The 21775-nt window shown below is 40.8% G+C and overlaps 1 protein-coding gene across 2 annotated transcripts in view; it reads left to right on the top strand.

Moving 5' to 3' along the window:
• Nucleotides 1–21775, top strand: part of peak1 (pseudopodium-enriched atypical kinase 1) — a 260615-nt gene that overhangs the window by 49076 nt on the left and 189764 nt on the right. The window contains exon 3 of one of the 2 annotated variants that reach the window (XM_036949915.1): nt 485–613. The exons of the other annotated variant lie outside the window; for it this stretch is intronic. The gene's annotated coding sequence lies outside the window, so the exon portion shown is untranslated. The remainder of the gene's footprint in view (nt 1–484; nt 614–21775) is intronic. 2 annotated transcript variants of the gene reach the window in all.

Raw genomic sequence — 21775 nt, 5'->3', positions numbered from 1 at the left:
TAATTCCTCTACTTCTGCTTACCTGAGCCCAGTGTGATGCACACAGGGCCACCGGGCCTCTTGCCGCCCAGGTTATTTTTCTATTTATTTAATGTGTTTGAGCAGCCCAGTCTCCAGAGGCCCTTCCCTCTCCTCTCCTCCCCACGTGGAGCTGTGCCTGGGCAGGAATCTGGAAATCTGTTCCAACTCCTCTATGAACACACTCTAACTCTCTCTCTCTGTCTCTCTCTCTCTCTCTCTCTCTCTCTGTCTCTCTCTCTCTGTCTCTCTCTCTCTGTCTCTCTCTCTCTGTCTCTCTCTCTCTGTCTCTCTCTCTCTGTCTCTCTCTCTCTGTCTCTCTCTCTCTGTCTCTCTCTCTCTGTCTCTCTCTCTCTGTCTCTCTCTCTCTCTCTCTCTCTCTCTCTGTCTCTCTCTCTGCCTCTCTCTGCCTCTCTCTCTCTCTCTCTCTCTCTCTCTCTCTCTGCCTCTACCTCTCTTTCTGCAGGTCAAATGTTTGGCTTATGGCCTCTTTGGACACCAGTAGCTTATGTCTGTCTGAATCAGCTGTATCTGGTTGTATAACTGAGGAGTGAAGGGATCCACAGACAAGACATTCTTCATGCGTAGTAACCAGGTGAGTCAAGCTGGACTTTACTGCTGAGCTTATTCTGCTATTTATTTAGCAAATGTTAATGGTTTTTTGAAGGTTGTTTGACTGAAAGTGGCGCTTCAGTCTTTCCGAAACTGACCTGATCGTAATAGCTTAACTGAATTAGGAGCCTTGTTTTTGCTTTCAGTTAGTATCATCTTTTGGTTGCTACACCAGAGTCGAATCGCAGAGACAGAAATGGGATGCCATACATAACAGTCAGACCTCCTACAGAGAGAGTCAGCTAGATAGAAACATGCTCTATGTTATGAAACCAGCCACAAAGCGAGTACGCTAGATAGGGCATGTTTCTATGTTATGAAACCAGCCACAGAGCGAGTACACTAGATAGGGCATGTTTCTATGTTATGAAACCAGCCACAGAGCGAGTACGCTAGATAGAAACATGCTCGATGTTATGAAACCAGCCACAGAGCGAGTACGCTAGATAGGGCATGTTTCTATGTTATGAAACCAGCCACAGAGCGAGTATGCTAGATAGGGCATGTTTCTATGTTATGAAACCAGCCACAGAGCGAGTACGCTAGATAGAAACATGCTTGATGTTATGAAACCAGCCACAGAGCGAATACGCTAGATAGGGCATGTTTCTATGTTATGAAACCAGCCACAGAGCGAGTATGCTAGATAGGGCATGTTTCTATGTTATGAAACCAGCCACAGAGCGAGTACGCTAGATAGGGCATGTTTCTATGTTATGAAACCAGCCACAGAGTGAGTACGCTAGATAGAAATATGCCCTATGATATGAAACCAGCCACAGAGCGAGTACGCTAAATAGGGCATGTTTCTATGTTATGAAACCAGCCACAGAGCGAGTATGCTAGATAGGGCATGTTTCTATGTTATGAAACTAGTCAAAAGCCTTCTGTAAATATCAGGCAAAAATCACTCTCCAGCAGTGGATAGGGATTCAGGGGCCCCCAAACAATAAAGGTAGCATATGATAGCAAAATGTGTAGAATAACAGGAAATTTGCTTTAAAACTGAATATTTGGTAAAATGTGTAGAATAGCATTATAAAACTGAATTTTTTTCCTACTCTAATTGTGTTGAAATGCAGGACGTTAGCCGTTGTCAGATTAATATTAATTTTATGGGCCCCCCAGATAACACATGATAGCAAAAGGAGTAGAATTGTAGGAAACTGCAACATTTTCTCTTGCCTCATAACAAAATGTGCATAATAGCATTATAAAACGGCAACTTTTTCAATGTGTTGAAATGCAGAATATTAGCTGTCGCCCCCCCCCCCCCCCCCCCCCCCCCCAAAAAAGTATGTTTTCCAAACCATACAATTATAATTGGTGCTCCGGGTAGTCCGGCCTGCATTGAACTCACCCGGTTGTCATGGATCAATGTAATGTGTGTGCGTGCATGTGTGTGTGTGACCCCCTTGCTGAGAGTCTGGGACAGGTTTTCCATCTCTGCTGAAGCGCTGGGAGGCAAGAAAGAGGAGGAGGGAGATTGGAGAAGGGGCAGAGAATAAGATGTGGGAACTTATTCCCTCCCTGTAAACCCCATGGAAAACAAACAAACAAGCGTTATTACTAACAAACCGGAGAACTAACCAATGGCTGCGACTGTGGAGGAAATGAGCCCTGCTTAGCCAAAGCCTCCCACGGTAGGAAGGGACAGGTCACCATCAAGAACATGCTATGTACAGTTCATCTCTGAATCTGGAGAGCTGATTTTCCTGTCCCCAGACATCACCTCCCAGAGCCTCTGTACGGTTGATTCTTTCAACCATATTTTATTTTCAAGCTCTCATTCCCTCATTAAATGGTCAATATTTAATATTTTCAGTAGATAGTATTACTTCTACCGCCCTTCCTATAGTGAGGATATGGCTTCATTTTTAGACACTGCTCTCCTGAATTAGGAGGGCTGTGATTGGTTGCATTGCCTACTATGCCAATTTCTCTGTATAACTTGGGCAACTTTAAAACTAGCGGAGACCCCACTCTCGTGTGGATGGACAAAATCAACATGTGCGCGATGGGGCACGCGGATGAGAAAATAGCAAACTTGCAGGAACTTGCACAAGTTTTCACAAGTCTGAAACGATCAAATGGGACAGGATAAGCAGGGAAGGGAAAGGGAGGGGAGAGTAATATGCCAAATATGAAGTTGTTTCAAAACACGAGGAAACCAAGGAGTGACTGCTTCGTTGACAGAGAATTCAGGCAGATAGGAGAGTGACGTACAGCACAAATGAAAAGGTCAGAGCCGAGGTAATAACCTGTGATAAGCATGTGTGACGTTATTGAGTGATTCCTCACAAAACCCCCCCAAAAAAGGCCATGGTTTTATGCATTTTCACAAAATGTAGTCCATAGAATAGTCCTTTGGAGGAAGGATTGTTGACATATATTTGCCGTGTGTATGTAAAAGCATAATTGAGAAAAAAATCAAAGTTGGCATATTTCTGACATTTTGGCCTTACCCGGGCCTCCTTTAAGACTCCATAGTGTTTAATCTGTAAATGCTGCAAAGCAAAAAATGGTGTCATATGAAGAAGCTTTACCGCCTGCTCTGTGATCCTTTTATTTCAATAAAACATGAATATTGAAAATATATTTAAAAAATATTATATTATGGCTAATTGTTCAAAATAGTGTTGAAAATACAGTGAGCTCCAAAAGAATATGGAACAGTGACACATTTGTTGTTGGTTTGTCTCTGTACTCCAGGACTTTGGATTTGATACAGTAATGATGAGGTTAAAGTGCATACTGTCAGCTTTAATTTGAGGGTATTTTCATCCATATCGGGTGAACCGTTTAGTAATCACAGCACTTTTTGTGCATATAGAGGACCCTTATTTAGAGGACCAAAAGTATTGGAACAAATTCACATAGTGCCTACAGAAAGTATTCACACCCTTTCAATTTTTCCACATTTTGTTGTGTTACAATCTGCATTTTAAATGTATAAAAAAAACTACTAACAATAACCCATAATGTCAAAGTTTTTATTATGTTTTTCAAAATGTTAACAAATTATTTAAAAATTAAAAGCTGAAAAGTCTTGAGGCGATATGTATTCAACACCTTATGGGAAGCGTACATAAGATCAGGGGTAAAAATGCAAATGGCTCTGAGATACGAATATTATTACTACACAAATCATACACGTAACTAGCAAGGCAGCCGGCTAACGTTAGCTAGCTATCAGTACGCTTTAACTTGAAATGAAAACGAAAATGATCTGAAAATGTAGCTAGTTAGACTATCTTACCTGTATACATGGATGGACGGTTCTCCTTCTCTGTCACGGATGCCATGGTTGCCTTAGTTTGAAGATGTATTAAAGACCTGTCTCCGGATTACAACAGCTTTCTGTGTGCTCTCTCTTTGTCTCTGTCTGCATATTTGCAATCAAATTCCAGTATTTTCTTCCATCTCCTTAGTTATCATTAGCTTTTGCAGTTGTACTATGTGATATCTTTAGAAAAAGCAGCGGTAGAAAGGATTACCTACACAGCTCATATTGTAGACTGAAACGTGCTACATGACCAATCCTAACTCATCACTTGGCATGTCCTGTCTTTTTCTGTGGCTAAACCAACTAGGCTCGTAATTTAACAATTTTATTCGTATTTACAGATGGCATACAAGTTTGTTATTAAGACACATGAAAGTTCACATGTTCCAGAAGGCATTTCTATCAAAAAATATATATATTTTGATACAAAATAAAATAAAGTTTACGTTCAAATGGCTCTCTGTGAAGTAGTGACGCTCGATATACGCCTTTACTGAAACGAGTCACATTTGTAGATGGGTAAAATAAAAAAAAGCAAACATTGATTATCCCTTTGCACCTGGCGACGTTATTAATTACACTTTGGATGGTGTATCAGTCACAACAAATATACAGGCGCCCTTCCTAACTCAGTTGCCGGAGAGTAAAGAAATCGCTCAGGGATTTCACCATGAGGCCAAAGGTAACTTTAAAAACAGTTCAAGTTTAATGACTTTGATAGGAGAAAACTGAGGATGGATCAACAACGTTGTAGTTATTCCACAATACTAACCTAATTGAAAGAGTGAAAAAAAAATCCATTCCAGAAAAAAAAATCCATTCCAAAATATTCATCCTGTTGGATTTGATACAATTCACTAAAGTAATACAAAGGCACTAAAGTAATATTGTAAAAAATGTGTCAAAGCAAGTAACTTTTTTTCCTGAATACAAAGTTTTATGTTTGGGGCAAATCCAAAACAACACATTACTGAGGGCCACTCTTAATATTTTAAAGCATAGTGGTGGCTGCATCATGTTATGGGTATGCTTGTAATCGTTAAGGACTGGGCAGTTTTTCAGGATAAAAAGTACATTGAATGGAGCTAGGGCTGGGCAGTATACTGTGTTTTGCGATATACCGATATTGATTCACGGACCCGTTTGGGTTTTTACTTCTATACCGGTATTTGAATGTTTGGTTTGTTAAATGTGATACACACTGTGTAACGTACATTTTTATAGTTTACTTCTCTACTTGAGTCATCTCTTTTCACTCTATGCCGCTTTCCACGCCCCCTGTCACTCAAGGAGCGCATTTGTTTATCCACGACCACAAGACACTTGCGTTCAGTCTGCATGGTCATTGCAGCATATGCAACACTTGATGACAACGACGCAGTTTCCACGTTGCTTCTTAATACAAATCCACTAGCGTTCTATAATTACACTATTAGCTTGTGTTTCTTACATCCGCAAAGAGCTAGTTTATTGTGTGTAGATGGGTGTGAAAAATATCTATTTAATCAATTTTGTATTCTGGCTATAACATATCAAAATGGGTAATAAGTCAAGGAGTATGAATACTTTCTGGATGCACTGTATTTGTGTATTAAAGTAGTCAAACGTTTAGTATTTAGTTCCATATTCCTAGCATGCAATGATTATATCAAGCTTGTGACTCTACAAGCTACAAGCTTGTTGGATGCATTTGCTGTTTTTTTTTTTTTTTTTTTTTTTTTTCAGATTATTTTGTGCCCAATAAATTAATGGTAAATAATGTATTGTGTGATTGGAGTAAATTTGATTGAAAATAAGAATAGAATATGTTTCTAAACACTGCTACATTAATGTCGAGGATACCATGATTACAGATAGTCCTGAATGAATTGTGAATTATGACGAGTAAGAAGGTTACAGACTCACAAATCATACCCCCAAGACATGCTTTGATGAATTATTCCTCAATTATGCTTTTAGATACATGTCAAATATACGTCAACAATCCTTCCTCCAAAGGACTATTTCGTGAAAATCCATAAAATCATAATCACTCAATAAAGTCATACATGCTTATCACTTTATTATTAGCTTTTCTGCTGTTATGGCTCTATTTCCTTTGTACTGTATGGCACTCTCCTGTCTGCCTGAATCAACTGTCTATGAAGCTGTCATTCCTTGGTTTTCTCATGCTTTGAAACAGCTTCATACTTCACATTTGGCATATTCCGCTACCCACCCTTTCCTTCCCTGCTTATTCTGTCCCACTTGATCTATTTTGTTGTTTTTGAGACTTTTGAAAACTTGTGCAAGTTCCACCCTCCCCCACAATATGTTTTTTTGATGAATCGTGACTTTTGGCCTTACTGCTGTTAGCCCATAGAAACACATTGAATAACAGATAGTCCTTACTGCTATTAGCCCATACAAACACATTGAATAACATATAGTCCTTACCGCTATTAGCCCATACAAACACATTGAATAACAGATAGTCCTTACTGCTATTAGTCCATACAAACACATTGAACAACAGATAGTCCTTACTGCTGTTAGTCCATAGAAGCACATTGAATAACAGAACATTCTTTCTGCTATTAGCCCATACAAACACATTGAATAACATATAGTCCTTGCTGCTATTAGTCCATACAAACACATTGAATAAAATATAGTCCTTACTGCTATTAGCCCATAGAAAACATTGAATAACAGATCTTCCTTACCTCTATTAGCCCATAGAAACACATTGAATAACAGATAGTCCTTACTTCTATTAGCCCATAGAAACACATTGAATAACAGATAGTCCTTACCTCTATTAGCCCATAGAAAACATTGAATAACAGATCGTCCTTACTGCTATTAGCCCATAGAAACACATTGAATAACAGATAGTCCTTACCTCTATTAGCCCATAGAAACACATTGAATAACAGATAGTCCTTACCTCTATTAGCCCATAGAAAACATTGAATAACAGATCGTCCTTACTGCTATTAGCCCATAGAAACACATTGAATAACAGATAGTCCTTACCGCTATTAGCCCATAGAAACACATTGAATAACAGATAGTCCTTACTGCTATTAGCCCATAGAAACACATTTAATAGCAGATAGTCCTTACTGCTCTTAGCCAATAGAAACACATTGAATAACAGATAGTCCTTACTGCTATTAGCCAATAGAAACACATTGAATAACATATAGTCCTTACTGCTCTTAGCCAATAGAAACACATTGAATAACAGATAGTCCTTACTGCTATTAGCCCATAGAAACACATTGAATAACAGATAGTCCTTACTGCTATTAGCCCATAGAAACATATTGAATAACAGATAGTCCTTACTGCTATTAGCCAATAGAAACACATTGAATAACAGATAGTCCTTACTGCTATTAGCCCATAGAAACACATTGAATAACAGATAGTCCTTACTGCTATTAGCCCATAGAAACATATTGAATAACAGATAGTCCTTATCTCTATTAGCCCATAGAAACACATTGAATAACAGATAGTCCTTACTTCTATTAGCCCATAGAAACACATTGAATAACAGATAGTCCTTACTGCTATTAGCCAATAGAAACACATTGAATAACAGATAGTCCTTACTGCTATTAGCCCATAGAAACACATTGAATAACAGATAGTCCTTACTGCTATTAGCCCATAGAAACATATTGAATAACAGATAGTCCTTACTGCTATTAGCCAATAGAAACACATTGAATAACAGATAGTCCTTATCTCTATTAGCCCATAGAAACACATTGAATAACAGATAGTCCTTACTTCTATTAGCCCATAGAAACACATTGAATAACAGATAGTCCTTACTGCTATTAGCCCATAGAAACACATTGAATAACAGATAGTCCTTACTGCTATTAGCCCATAGAAACATATTGAATAACATATAGTCCTTATCTCTATTAGCCCATAGAAACACATTGAATAACAGATAGTCCTTACTGCTGTTACTCCATAGAAACATATTGAATATTTCACCACATGGAACAACAGATAGTCCTCTGAAAAATGTGTCTTATATCTAGGTATTATAGGGGTATAATGGGAAAAAAATGAAAACATTTTTAATACATGCATTTAACCCTGTTTGTTCACTAAACAGTCTACATACTATACTTCCAGGGTTTTTTCTTTATTTTTTACTATTTTCTAAATTGTAGAATAATAGTGAATACATCAAAACTATGAAATAATACATATGGAATCATATAGTAACCAAAAAAGTGTTAAACAAATCAATATATTTTAGATTCTTCTAAGTGGTCACCCTTTGTCCTGATGACAGCTTTGCACACACTTTGCATTCTCTCGTCCAGCTTAATCTGGAATGCTTTTCCAACTGTCTTGAAGGAGTTCCCACATATGCTGTGCACTTGTTGGCTGCTTTTCCTTCACTCTTTGGTCCAACACATCCCAAACCATCTCAATTGGGTTAAAGTCGGGTGATTGTGGAGGCCAGGTCATCTGATGCAGCACTTCATCACTCTCCTTCTTGGTCAAAGAGCCCTCACACAGCCTGGAGGTGTGTTTTGGATTATTGTCCTGCAAAAACCAGATGAGATGGTGTATCACTGCAGAATTCTGTGATAGCCATGCTGATTAAGTGTGCCTTGAATTCTAAATACATCACAGACCATGTCACCAGCAAAGCACCATCACACCTCTTCCATGCTTCACAGTTGGAACCAAACATCTTAAATTTGGACTCATCAGACTAAAGGACACATTTCCACCAGTCTAATGTCCATTGCTCGTGTTTCTTGGCCCAAGCTAGTCTTTTCTTCTTATTGGTATTCTTTAATAGAGGTTTCAACCACGAAGGCCTGCTTCATAGTCTCCCTTTGAACAGTTGATGTTGAGATGTGTCTGTTACTTGAACTCTGTGAAGCATTTATTTGGGCTTCAATTTATGAGACTGGGAACTCTAATGAACTTATCCTCTGCAGCAGAGACACTGGCTCTTCCATTCCCGTGGCTGTCCTCATGAGAGCCAGTTTCATCATAGTACTTGCTGTTTTTTGTGACTGCACTTGAGGAAACTATCAAAGTTCTAGAAATGTTCTGAATTGACTGACTTTCATATCATAAAGTAATGATGGACTGTCATTTCTCTTTGCTTATTTGAGCTGTTCTTGCCATAATATGGACTTAGCCCTATTTGGTAAAATACCATCTTCTGTATACTACCCCTACCTTGTCACAACACAACTGATTGGCTGAAACGCATTAAGAAGGAAAGAAATTCCACAAATTAACTTTTTAAGAAGGCACACCTGTTAATTGAAATGCTTTCCAGGTGACTACCTCATGAAGCTGGTTGAGAGAATGCCAAGAGTGTGCAAAGCTGTCATCAAGGCACAGGGTGGCGACTTTGAAGAATCTCATAAAATATATATATATTTTTTTATGATTCTTTGTTATTTCATAGTTTTGATATCTTCACTATTATTATTATACTATTATTCTAATATGTAGACAATAGTAAAAATAAATACAATTCCTTGAATGAGTATGTGTGTCCAAACTTTTGACTGGTACTGTACATATTCGTGAGAGTATCACCTTTACACCAGAGGTGTCATATTAGTTTGTAGCCCAAACAATTTGGACACTACAGACAGAAGTTGTCAGATCGGCTATACCGACCTCAGACGAGTTCCAAGTCGCTTGTGGGGGTCGTAGAGCGTAATTGGGAACACCATTGTGTTCGTGAGAGTCTCATTTTTTCATAGACTGGTACTAGTTTGTAGGCCAAGCCGTTCGGAAGCTACAAACTGTTTTTTGAGAAGACCGATTCCTGGGATTCCTCATGGTCTGACAAATACCGCTCTAGCTTTGTCACCTTTCACCACAGATGTGGAAGTGTTACATTGGCGGATGCGGTGGATTGAGAGACCTACAGTACAGAAAAACATATCTCTATCTTAAATTGACAGATTTTTATGGGGATTTTTTTATTATGCTAAGTTCATTTCCACTGGGGCGTGGACAACGACCTTAAGGGGTTTAAATCTTCTTAAAAGTAATTAGGTAATTTACAATCATCTGAAAACTAAGAATCTTAATTAATAAAAACTACAAAGATATGTCAAATCAGCTAATTCCAGTCTGAAAGAATGCTTTGAATTAATTTCCCTCAGTCATTGGATGTGTGTTGTCACACTCCATTCTAACGCGTCCTTGTTACCGCAGGAGAGGAAAACAGAAGGCACGTACGTACGTATGTGTTCCTGAGAGTCGCAGCTTTCAGGAATGGGGTCATAATATTTGAACTTAAACCGTTCAAACGCTAGAACCAAATTCATATGGGGAAAAAAATAATCAACATTCCACATAGGCCCTAGAAACCACACACGTTTGTCATTTTGTTACTGAAAGTCCAGTTTTTGGCTAGGCTTTTTTTTTTTTATATAAAAAAGTTTATTCATGATTAGAATTGATCAAAATTGAGTCTAAATTCATAAACGGGCCGCCTGTTGAATATCCCTGCCATACACACATCATTCACATGGTTGCCAACCACACCATTCACATGGTTGCCACCCAGATGTAATGATGAGTTCAATGTCTAAGGTGCAACAGAGTAAACACCAGCTCTTCCTTCCTAATCTTACCTTTGAATCTTGGTCTACCAACCTTTCTTTGGAGGGCATATAAATGCCGGCCCTTCTTCTGCCACACATCTATCATAAGTGCTCTAATCTTACATTTGACCTCACTTACCGCCCCGGTCGCACTGTCTGAACCAACTTGACTGTGTATCAAATCATGCTTCCCCAAATGTATACATATTTAAATCATTATGTGGTTCATAAACTAGTTATGTAATTGTAAGACAGTTTGTCTAGTGTCTGTAGCATAAACTGTGAAGAGCTGTACCATTTTGAAAACCAACCACTTTTAGCTATATGCTAGTTAGCATGCCATTTCAAATAGTTATAGTGTGCAGTAATAATGTTTGGTGGCAGGATATGTGCGATTATCAGACAATTGTCTGAAGCCGAAAAAGACAGGACATTGTAAATCTAATTTGACCTATGCACTAACAAGGCTTTTCAGCATCAGCAGCTTGACTACTGCTAGAGTACTGTACCTTTTATTGATCTACTGTTCTTCAACAACAGATGTACTCACATTGGATGGGTTGATTAGGATTCAAACCTTCTCTCAAACAGCCTAATACATACTCTTAGAGTAGGTTTAACCAATTAATGTACTTGGTAATGTAAACATGTTTTTTAATCTAAGACACATATGCAATCTGCCATCTGGGAATCTGTTCTATATTCCTCATCTTGATATATATACCCATTAGTTCTTAAAGGGTAGTCTGCTGTTCAAACAACAACAAAAGCCCAACACCCTGCCACTGTTTTGGTAAAAAGCTGAAGAATTGGGGGTGGAGAAATGTAACTACTCTCAAATTCATCAATAGAGCTATGGATACATACTTTACAAACAAAAATAAATGGAATTAATACAATACAATTCTAAAGAATAGAGTAATGACTTACATTGCTAAACTCTGTTAAACAGCCTTATAATAACCAAAGGTGGCAGCAGGTAGCCTAGCGGTTAGACCTTTGGCCAGTAACCGAATTCCACGAGCCAACAAGTTGAAAAATCTCTATGTGCACTTGAGCAAGGCACTTAACCCTAAGTGCTCCAGGGTTGCTGTTAATAATGGCAGACCCTGGCCGTGAATCCACTCTCCGAGGGTGTCTCGGGGAGAGTTGGGATATGCAAAAAAAAAAACATTTCCAATTCACAGTTGTGAAATAGGACAACTAAGAATACATTATTTGTATTTATTTATAATAAATATTTCCTATTAATAGCTGAATATAGAGAGAGCATGCCAACCAATAGGTCCTTCATGACCCCAATGCATTAACAGTAGAACCGCCTGGCCTTCCAGCCTTTAAGTACCCGCTAGAGAACGTTACCGGGTGTCCTCTTTAGCATATGCATCAGATGCATATCAACCCACAAGGTGCAGCAAACATAACAAAAAACACTTGGTATTATAAAGGATGAAACGCATGAATTAATATTTGTCAGGAAAAATAACAATAGATAGTCAAGGCTATGTTTTGTATAATTCCTAGAGAAAACGTAGGCCTATATAGCCTATTTTCGTTTCTCTTCCAATGACAACATTAGTGTAATGCATATGATCAAGTTGATTTGTAGATTCCATTAGTAATAGTTATAGAAATGAATAAAGTCCAGTTACAGCTTCTTTTGACAAAGTGGAAATAAAAAAGATAATATAACCAGGCAAGGTGCGCTGGTGAAATAATTTGCTGTATTCCTAAACAAAAACACATGAACAATTGTAAAGCATGACTTGTATAAATAATTAGCATATTTTAATTTGATTATGTTACCAGTTTTTGCTTAGTAGCCACAGTAATGCTGCCGAGTGAGTGGTGAATGCAGGGACAGCACAGATGTTATTGGATAAACTGACATTTGGAAATAGAGTTGCGCCTTTTGGAATTATGAGTTATTTGACAAAGGTAAGTGTAATAGAAACTACACACTATGCTCCTTCTGATACTATATAGAAATCTAAATGTTTTACCTGCATGTGACTCTGAAGAAGGATTTGCTAAAGTGATGCTCCTTTCCCTGCATCTGTAAATTACAAGGTGCACCCATCTCTTCATGTGCAATTTGTCAACCTATAGGCCTAAAATTGTCACTCATCCGATTGTCAATTGAATCTTGTCTATAACCTGTCTTATTATGTGTGGAATTAGTTTCGGTATAGTTTAGGTGTAGTTTCAATGGGCCAGCTGTACAGTTTGACTTGCATCCTTTTATTTCTTGCTCATCAACTTGGATAGAGTCAATGACATGTTTTGCATTATTCTAAAGGCCTACTGCAACACATTGCATGTTGTCGTTCCCCTTACAATACATTTGATTAGTAATTGAGTTACAGTCAATAAAACAGTTCTGTAACAGCTTTGTCATGACGTTGCCATCTTTGGGTACAGCACCCCTCCATTTGCACCAGCCCTTGTCTATGCACCATCCCCCTAACCCCCCTGTCTCCTACACCCAGGCTGCTGTGGTCAGAGAGAGGTCGTAAATTCCTGGAGGAGATTATCTCCTCATGGCCACAGTATAGAGAGAGAGTGAATTTTCATAGAGAACAAAGGAATTTCTTCCACCTCACAGAACTTGAGGTCCGAACAACATTTATGTTCTGGAGAAGGTATACAAGATCGGGGAAGAATCCAGCTACGAACTGGTCCGTTTGGTACAATTTTGTGAAACTCATGGGAGACTCCGTTATCATTTCCTTGTAACTATCTGCTGTTTGTTTATACATTTCTGTGAACTACTTAGTTAGTAAATAAATGATTTAAGACAATTGATGTATAGATGACTCATTGTGAAGACTGGGTTCGTGCAGATAACCAACAATTTACGACGTTTGGAATGAGACTAACATGAGGTAAATAAAAAATTATAACTATAATCTGAATATTTTCCTTGGTGCCCCGACTTCCTACTTAATTACAGTTACATGATTAATCAGTTTAATTGCGTAGTAATAGAGTTATTTGATAAATAGGTCTTCAGTTTTAATGATGCCAAAGACACGACAGCTTATTTTTACAAAGTAAAATGTATAAGATAATTGTAAAAGTATTCACATAACACTGATTTAAATAGGCATAACACAAAATCATCATCACACTATTGTTCTATATTAAATCAACCTCTTCACCCTCATTACTCAGTTAGGCCTAATTTAAATTTGATTGTGAAATAACTTGCACAATTATCACCCATTCCATCTATTTGTCATTCATTCAGTAGGCTGGCTTCGTTTGCTACGCTGGATAGTCAAGGTTATGTAAAAGAGAATGGTATCAACCCCAACACTTGGTCAAATGATATTCTGCTGATAAATAGGCATAACACAAACTCATCTCGCTATTGTCTTTCTAAATTAAAACAACCTCTTCACCCTCCTTATCATTCAGTTAGATGTGAGGTGTAAGGTGCACACGTATCACCCATTCATCCATGTGTCATTCATTCAGTGAGGAGAGAGAGACTCATTAGCGCCTAGCTGGGTGCCAACGTCCTACAGCACATTGTCTTGGCGGCTTAAGTTAGGAATAGGTGTGGGGGAAAACATTTAAGTCTCATACTTTTCTGTTTGGGGGGGGGGGGGGCTAATTTCTATAATCAAACGTCAGTGGCCATTGGCCTATGGCGGTTCTAGTGTTAAAATCTACACCATGTCCAGGCCAGTAGAAATTCTGTTTGGGCAAGTAGATTTTTTTTGTCCAACTGCCTGGTCATTTTTTTTTATTTATTTTATTTCACCTTTATTTAACCAGGTAGGCTAGTTGAGAACAAGTTCTCATTTGCAACTGCGACCTGGCCAAGATAAAGCATAGCAGTATGAGCAGACAACACAGAGTTACACATGGAGTAAACAATTAACAAGTCAATAACACAGTAGAAAAACAAAGGGGGGAGTCTATATACAATGTGTGCAAAAGGCATGAGGTAGGCGAATAATTACAATTTTGCAGATTAACACTGGAGTGATAAATGATCAGATGGTCATGTACAGGTAGAGATATTGGTGTGCAAAAGAGCAGAAAAATAAATAAATAAAAACAGTATGGGGATGAGGTAGGTGAAAATGGGTGGGCTATTTACCAATAGACTATGTACAGCTGCAGCGATCGGTTAGCTGCTCAGATAGCAGATGTTTGAAGTTGGTGAGGGAGATAAAAGTCTCCAACTTCAGCGATTTTTGCAATTCGTTCCAGTCACAGGCAGCAGAGTACTGGAACGAAAGGCGGCCAAATGAGGTGTTGGCTTTAGGGATGATCAGTGAGATACACCTGCTGGAGCGCGTGCTACGGATGGGTGTTGCCATCGTGACCAGTGAGCTGAGATAAGGCGGAGCTTTACCTAGCATGGACTTGTAGATGACCTGGAGCCAGTGGGTCTGGCGACGAATATGTAGCGAGGGCCAGCCGACTAGAGCATACAAGTCGCAGTGGTGGGTGGTATAAGGTGCTTTAGTGACAAAACGGATGGCACTGTGATAGACTGCATCCAGTTTGCTGAGTAGAGTGTTGGAAGCCATTTTGTAGATGACATCGCCGAAGTCGAGGATCGGTAGGATAGTCAGTTTTACTAGGGTAAGCTTGGCGGCGTGAGTGAAGGAGGCTTTGTTGCGGAATAGAAAGCCGACTCTTGATTTGATTTTCGATTGGAGATGTTTGATATGAGTCTGGAAGGAGAGTTTGCAGTCTAGCCAGACACCTAGGTACTTATAGATGTCCACATATTCTAGGTCGGAACCATCCAGGGTGGTGATGCTAGGCGGGGATGCGGGTGCAGGCAGCGATCGGTTGAAAAGCATGCATTTGGTTTTACTAGCGTTTAAGAGCAGTCGGAGGCCACGGAAGGAGTGTTGTATGGCATTGAAGCTTGTTTGGAGGTTAGATAGCACAGTGTCCAATGACGGGCCGAAAGTATATAGAATGGTGTCGTCTGCGTAGAGGTGGATCAGGGAATCGCCCGCAGCAAGAGCAACATCATTGATGTATACAGAGAAAAGAGTCGGCCCGAGAATTGAACCCTGTGGCACCCCCATAGAGACTGCCAGAGGACCGGACAGCATGCCCTCCGATTTGACACACTGAACTCTGTCTGCAAAGTAATTGGTGAACCAGGCAAGGCAGTCATCCGAAAAACCGAGGCTACTGAGTCTGCCGATAAGAATATGGTGATTGACAGAGTCGAAAGCCTTGGCAAGGTCGATGAAGACGGCTGCACAGTACTGTCTTTTATCAATGGCGGTTATGATCAATGGCGGTCATGCCAGCTAACCAAAAAAGGTTAGCATTGGACCCTGTCATAGCCTATGAATAGGACCCAGAGTTTTACCTGACCAGGTCATGAGATAAAGCAAAAACTCCAGGCCCCAGAAAAGACACATACAAATTTTGCCACACCACTTTTGAACCTGTGCTTTAAATTCTATAACTTATGTCTCAAGAGCATAGTGTAACTGTCCAATCATAACCCCAAATATAAGGTTGCATTACTCTGTTTATAACAGGAACATAAACCATGTATAGCTTCAACATGTGTTCAAAAGCTGACAACTACCTGGTCCATTTCTCATCGGAGTAGGCTTATGAGTTAGGCTAGGTCAAATGTAGGGTTAGGGGCGGTTTTGTGAACACAGATTACACCTAGTCCTGGACTCATTTTGGCCAGAGATTTTCTATTGACCTTGCTTTTTAGTCCAGGACCAGGCTTAATCTGTGTCTGGGAAAATCTCCCCATAATGTTTAAATGAGTGAAATGGGATGATGTCTTAAAAGAAAAACATGTTTACATTACCAAGTACATTAATTGGGTAAACCTACTCTAAGAGTATGTATTAGGCTTTTTGAGAGGTTTGAATCCTAATCAACCCATCCAATGTGAGTACATCTGTTGAAGAACAGTAGATCAATAAAGGTACAGTACTCTAGCAGTAGTCAAGGTGCTGATGCTGAAAAGCCTTGTTAGTGCATAGGTCGAATTAGATTTACAATGTCCTGTCTTTTTCAGCTTCAGAAAAAAGCAAATTTCATTTAAAACGTTTTTTTTTTTGCATTAATATTATTAGTAATTTCAAAAGAGAAGGCATAGGTAACAGTAACTTATTATTAAACTCCAGTGCCTTTGAATCCCTCTTAACCATCTGGGCTGTCAAGTGTTCATAATCAAATGCAAGTTTAGAACTCGCAAAGTTTTGTGTGTTTGTGTTCCATGGCCAAGAAGCGAGGAGTATCTCTTTCTCTAAACCTTGAACTGGGATTGGATTATGACAGTGGAGGAGAAAAATGTCAACAACACAGCAACCCCATTGTGTCTGAACAAACTCTCTGTTTCATTGGGCTTACACGACTGTCCTCTTCATTAGATTTGCATGATTGCACTTAGCACCACAGCAAAATCCTGCATTTGTCTTGGGGTGGACTCAGACTCATCTCAAACTTAATTGGACTTTCTAGCTTTGGCAAGCACCACACAATTATCTCTATGCCTTCTTGTTCCTGTTGACATACGTGTCTCCTATCTCCTCTGCAAGAAATCATCTCTCGGGGAGAGTTGGGTATATTTATTTGTTCGACATAATTCACCTAAATGCTGATTGGCCGATAGTGAGGTCATTAGCTGAAATGTGCTGAGCATAAGTAGGAATGTGAAACCAACGTCTCTGCTTCCTCTGGGGACGCCCACACTGTGAGGCGACAGCCATAATAATCCGCCGCCATATGATAATGTCTAGCCAATGGCAGAGAGCTACAAAAGCCCAAAACAAATGGCAGACACACCAGAGCAGAACTTAGTTATCTAATTTAGGAATTAAATTCAGGTAATCAGAATGATGTTCCCATTGAAGAGGACAATGTTAACTCACCAAGCTGAAGGGTCGACAGTATCTGTTTTCGGACATCAAGGCACTGTTTCATCATTATCAGAGCAAACGCCATGTTTTCCGATCCCACTTGACACTTTTGGGCAAGGCGATGCATCGAAATGAACCGTTTAGAACACATTAACCCTGTTGCCTCTAATCTGGATACAGTGATTCCCCTGATATGAAGAATGGTTCAGGACTTCTGTGAATGCTTCCACGTAACGTGAACGGGCTCGAATATCCAGAGACATTTCAGGCTTGTAAACTGCACTCATCAAGAGTCTGCTGTTTATTCACTGATTCAGCTCTTGGCTGGGACCATGTTTACAGGTTTCATAAGGCAAGCCATGGCCACTTCAAAATGGTGGTGAAACAAAATCCAGGGTGGTCGGCTGGTGTTGTATCATCTTTCCTTCTACGTACATAGAGCTGTTGGAGGAGGTGCATTCTCAGTGTCTAATCGAGGGTCTGTTGTGTTCAGCACTGATTGTTTAGTGTAGCATCCATGATTTGTATCATCGATTGCACAGTCTGTTTTGTTGTTATCGTAAATCACTGTAGGTGAGATGCTACTCATTTAGATAAATGTCAGCCTTAACTCTTTCTTTAGTTTCAAACATAACATTTGGCGAACGAGGATGGCTGAAAGTATTTCAACATTAACCCTACCTCCTCCAGGGCCGTTCTTGCCTCAGTCGGGAAAACCAACAATCCCATGGGAAAGATGGAAGTTGTCGTTCCAGACGTACACGCTAGCTACCGGACTGCATGTGGTTAGCCCTGAGTGGAAAAGTCTCCACTGTCTCGATGCATAGGGCCTGCACATCTGCCAAACGCTCGGGGAAGTGCACATATAATGCAGCTTTTGAACTTTTGGATACATTTTCAGCGACACAGTACGCTGCTGATCTTAAGCTGTTCAAGTTGTGCAGGAGTCTGTGGTCAGACTGTACCTGTCAGTCAGACCGTAACATGAGTGTCTCAGTGCTGGTCAAGCTGTGCAGCAGTCAGTGGTCAGACTGTACCTGTCAGTCAGACAGTAACATGAGCCTCAGTGCTGTTCAAGCTGTGTAGAAGTCAGTGGTCAGACTGTACCTGTCACTCAGACAGTAACATGAGCCTCATTGCTGTTGATGAGACCCCAGTCGTGTCAACTGTGGTGCCAGGACACCATGCACGGCCCCCTGACTGCCCTGCTAGTGGATAGACGATGTCGGAAACCAAACCAATTTGCAAAATTGTAGGCAGTGGTGTAAAGTACTTAAGTAAAATTACTACTTATGTTGTTTTTTTGGGGTATCTGTACTGTACTATTTATTTTTTTGACAACTTTTGCCTCACTACATTCCTACAGAAAATTATGTACTTTTTACTCCATACATTTTCCCTGACACATTTTGAATGCTTAGCAGGACAGAAAAATGGTCTAATTCACACTCTTGTCAAGAGAACACATGGTCATCTCTACTGCCTCTGATCTGGCGGACTCACTAAACACATGCTTCGTTTGTAAATTATGTTGGAGTGTGCCCATTGAAGGCAATTTGAATGCACAGAAATACCGTGACGAGATCCTGTGGCCCGTTGTCGTGCCATTCATCCACTGCCATCACCTCATGTTTCAGCATGATAATGCATGAACCCATGTCGCAAGGATTTAGACACAATTCCTGGATGCAGAACATGTCCCTGTTCTTCCATGGCTTGCATACTCTCCAGACATGTCACCCATTGAGCATGTTTGAGATGCTCTGGGGTCGACGTGTACGACAGCGTGTTCCAGTTCCCGCCAATATCCAGCAACTTCACCCAGCCATTGAAGAGGACAGGGACAACATTCCATAATCCACAATAAACAGCCTGATCAACTCGATGTGAAGGAGCTGTGTCGCGCTGCATGAGGCAAATGGTGGTCACACTAGATACTGTTTTTCTGATCCACTGCCCTACCTTAGATTGGGGCCTAATTCATTTATTTCAATTGACTGATTTCCAAGTATGAAATGTAACTCGGTTATATCTTTAAAATTGTTGCATGTTGCAGTTATTTTTGTTCATCATAAAAGTACACTAAACACGATGACAGACTAACCAGGGAGGAGAAGTCGACAGAGAATAAAAGCTAAGTATCTGACATGGAGATAGAGGGAGTTCCAGAGTTGGGGAGCTGCACTGCTTATTAATGCCTGGTCTCCCATGGAGCAGAGCCTGGTACAAGGGATGGTGAGGAGGCCAGTGTCAGAGGAGCGCAGTGAATAGGTGGGAGTGTAGGGGTGCAGGAGGTCAGTAATGTAGGTGGGTCGGCAGTCCATTGAGTGCTTTGTAGGTGAGCATGAGCAATTTGCCGATTATCCTTTATTGAACTGGGAGCCAGTGGAGTTTGAGGGTGCGGGCTATGTGGTCCCAAGGTCTGTTCCTATGTGTCTCAGTTAGTTGAGCATGGCACTTGCAACGTGAGGGTTGTTGGTTCGATTCCTGTGAGGTACCAGTACAAATAAAATATGAAAATGTATGCACTCACTACATTGTCGCTCTGGATAAGAGCGTCTGCTAAATGACAAACATTTTAAATGTCTGGTGAGGACTTGTGCAGCTGAAGTTTGAATATGTTGACATCTGTTCAGTGTTTTGGCGGGGAGTCTGTAGAGAGTGATGTTGCAGTAGTCCAAGCATGATAAAAGGTCTGAATGAGGGTTTCGGAAGTGGGGTCAGTGAGAGAGATTGAGCTGTTTTTGAAGTGGAAGAAGGCTAACTTGGTGACGTTCCGGATGTGGGGTTCAAATGACACACCAAGGTTCCTGACTGTGGAGTTGGAGTGGATGGTGCAGCCGTTGATTGTGATGAGTTGACCCAGTTTCTTGATGAGGGAGTTGCGACCCATGAGCATGATCCCTGTTTTGCCGTCATTTAGTTAAAAAAAAGTTATTGCTCATCCAAGTTCTCATTTCATGGAGACCGTCAACAACAGAGGGGGGTGGCAGAGTGGAGTTGGGGTTTGTGTGGATGTAGATTTGTGTGCCATCTGCATAACAGTGCAATGAGTCCAACTTGATGGAGGATCTGACCCAGGGGCAGCATGTAAATACTAAACTGTAATTGACCAAACACTGAGCCTTGTGGGACACGTTGTTATACAGGGGCTGGGGCAAGCTTGCAGTTGTCAAGGGAGACAAAATGTGGTCTATCAGATAGATAGGAGTGGAACCAGGCAAGGGGTGTTCCGGAAACTCCTAGAAGCCTCTCCATGTGGTCAGTTAAAATCTGATGACCAACAGTGTCAAATGCTGAAGAGCAATGGCCAATCCTCTTCAACGGCGTAGGTGCCCTGACACTATTCACACACAATGCCCTCCTCGATCCTACGGTGACTCTAGTCCTTCAGCCTTTACGCCGTATCCCGCTGTCTTTACTCGAGGAGGTCACTAAGGATCTACGCAAACCGCTTGAGGATGGATTTATGGAGCCGGTGGAAGCCTCATCATGGGTGTTCAACTTGGTCATCGCTAAATAGAAGCCTGGAGAGCTGCGGGTCTGCTTGGATCTGATCCAACAAGGCTGTCATACCTGATCGGTACCCACTGCCAACCATAGAGAACTGGGGTTTTCAAAGTTTTTCAGCTGGACCTTCACAAGGGCTACCTCCAAGTTCCCCTACACCCAGAGAGTAGGAACCTGACAGCCTTTGTCACTCATATCGGGGTATTCCGCTACACAAAGATGCCTTTTGGTCTCAGTTCGGCCCCCATCTGTTTCCAGAAGATAATGTCCACCATCCTTACCTGGTTCACTGGAGTGGCTGTCTACTTGGACGATGTAGTCCGTGGTCCCAACACTGCGGTTCATGCCGAATGTCTGCAAGCAGCCATTCGCAGCGCTCAGTCAACACAACTTCACACTCAACACTGAGAAGTGCCTGTTCTCAGTGCCAGAGATCGACTTCATTGGGCTCCGCATCAGCCTGAGGGTTCTCACCGCTGCAGTCAAACGTGGAAGCCATCCATTGTGTCCCAGAACCAACATCTGCTACACAACTCACTTCATATCTTGGAATGCCCCACTTCCCCTCTGTGTCAGCTGTTGAATGAGGAGGTGTACGTGGCCTAGACTGTGCACTGGCTGTCCACTCTCTCAAAGAACTACTGACCACTTCACCTGTGCTGGCCCACTTTAACATCACCAGCCCAACCCTGGTCACCTGTGATGCGTCAGCCACAGCAGTGGGAGCGGTCCTCTCTCAGCTCCCAGGATGGTGTTGAGAAGACTGAGGCTTTCGCCTCTGGCGCATTGAATACCACCGAACAGATGTACTCCATTGGAGAGCGGGAGGCCTGTATGGGCTTGTGAGCGGTTGCTCTATGGACGTTATTTCA

Source organism: Oncorhynchus mykiss, chromosome 2, assembly GCF_013265735.2.
Source record: "Oncorhynchus mykiss isolate Arlee chromosome 2, USDA_OmykA_1.1, whole genome shotgun sequence".
Lineage (NCBI taxonomy): Eukaryota > Metazoa > Chordata > Actinopteri > Salmoniformes > Salmonidae > Oncorhynchus > Oncorhynchus mykiss.
This window is presented reverse-complemented; position numbering and strand designations above follow the sequence as displayed.